We start from the raw sequence: 1860 nt of genomic DNA, 5'->3' as shown, positions 1-1860 counted from the left end.
ACTCTGTGAGTGTTTTACCCTGCGCGGTCCGGTGTGCGCTTTTACCAGGATTATTTATTTATTTATTTATTTTGCGTGGTTTCGCTTCTCCGAAACGGACAGATGTTACGTCTGCAGCTCCTCCAGACCGCTGCTCTCCTGGGTAACGTGCACCAAGAAGGCTCCATTTGTTAAATCCGCTGGATGAGTTTCTCCTAGCGGTTTCTAAATCTTCACAGCGGCGGAGCCACGTCCGCAGTGGCTGAGCTGCGGACTGCGCATGTTACAGTCTAATTAACTTTTGCATCGTCATTTATTTCCTCCAGATAAACTACCGGCTCTTCAAATGGATTAACACAATGTTGCATTCTCTTTAGTTTTCTCTGGTCTGTAATGGAGACTTGAATTTAACGCGCCATTTCAACCAAAGGTTTGTAATGCGCTTCCTAACCATTTTTTTATTTGTAAGTATTGATTTTATTTTTTACCCAAGCCTCTGTCTCTGCTAATGACATCTTCAATACATTTTTTTGATCCCAGGCTTAGTTTATGGACTGAACAAACAGAAACAGTTACCATTATACATTTTGAACTGTTGATTTTATTTTTGAACTATTTTTTAATTTTGAAGTGTTGATGTTATTATTGAACCCTTATTTATTTTGAAGTGTTGATTTTATTTTTGAACCATTTTTAATTTTGAAGTGTTGATTTTATATTTGAACCCTTATTTATTTTGAAGTGTTGATTGTGTGAAAGACCTTACACATGAATTGCCCCAAACAGGGTTTGAACCAACGACCTCAGCATTACCGGCACAGTGCACTAACCTGCTGAGCTAACTCACCTACCTTACAAACTGTTGAGTTTCCATGGATTTAAGAAGAACTTACATGATCTTACTACAATGAAGATTTAATAAAATGCTTATATTCCAATGTTTTTCAAAACAACATACATAATATTTTATTTTCCAGAGATTTTGTATTTTGAAGTGTTGATATTATTTTTGAAACATTTTTAATTTTCAAGTGATTGTATTTCAGAGAGATTTTTTATTTAATGTCTTAATTTTATTTTTGAAGTATTGATTTTATTTGTTAGCCATTTAGCCAAGTCTCTGTAGAACCATTTGTCTCTGCTAATGAGATCTTTAATACATTTCTTTGATCCCAGGCTTAGTTTATGGACTGTAATGTGAAATTAGGCACAATTATAAGTCTGACAGTTTGTTCACCAAGTTACTGTGCTCTCTGAGAGGATCTGTGGTTTAAGTATTTGACATTGTTCCATGCCTGTCGTTGACATTAGTCTCTAACAAAATGTGGATCATCTACCAGGAACACTCCAAAGAGCATGAGTTTCTGTAGTGTAGTGATTATCACGTTTGCTTCAAACGCAAAAGGTTTCTGGTTCAAAACCAGACAGAAACCGATTTTGCATGTTCTATTCATCACAGGTGTTTACTAAAGGTCAACAAGGGTTCTGTGGTGTCATGGTCTGTGCTCTGAATCCAGGCATCTGAGTGCAAACCTCAGTTGAAATTTTCATGCGTTGCATCTCACATCATCAACTTTGGAACCTCAAACTGAAACAGAGCAGAGAAGTTAACTTCCTGTGGTGTAGTGGTTATCACGTTTGCTTTACACGCAAAAGGTCTCTGGTTCAAAACCAGACAGAAACGGTTTTTGTAGGTTATGCATCTCTTGGGGTGCAGTGAGACAACAAGAGTCTTCCTCTTTTATGATGGTTCATTTGCCAATCGACTTCAATGTCGGCTTCTTTGAAATCGAAGCTTCTTTACTTCAATTGCTAATTGGCAGTTCTATGGCGTAACCCTCATTTTTCAAACTCAAGGCCCGCCGGCCACATGTGGCCCCC

At 37.7% G+C, this 1860-nt stretch overlaps 1 non-coding gene across 1 annotated transcript; it reads left to right on the top strand.

Annotated features, from left to right (window-relative positions):
• Positions 1–1339: 1339 nt before the first annotated feature.
• trnal-caa (transfer RNA leucine (anticodon CAA)) lies at positions 1340–1412 on the top strand. The gene has a single exon. It is a non-coding gene; the product is annotated as a tRNA-Leu (tRNA).
• Positions 1413–1860: the final 448 nt, after the last annotated feature.

The sequence above is a fragment of the Poecilia formosa genome, unplaced genomic scaffold (genome assembly GCF_000485575.1).
Source record: "Poecilia formosa unplaced genomic scaffold, Poecilia_formosa-5.1.2 Scaffold92, whole genome shotgun sequence".
Lineage (NCBI taxonomy): Eukaryota > Metazoa > Chordata > Actinopteri > Cyprinodontiformes > Poeciliidae > Poecilia > Poecilia formosa.
Note: the sequence above shows the minus strand (reverse complement) of the source record. Positions and strands in the feature narration are given on the sequence as shown.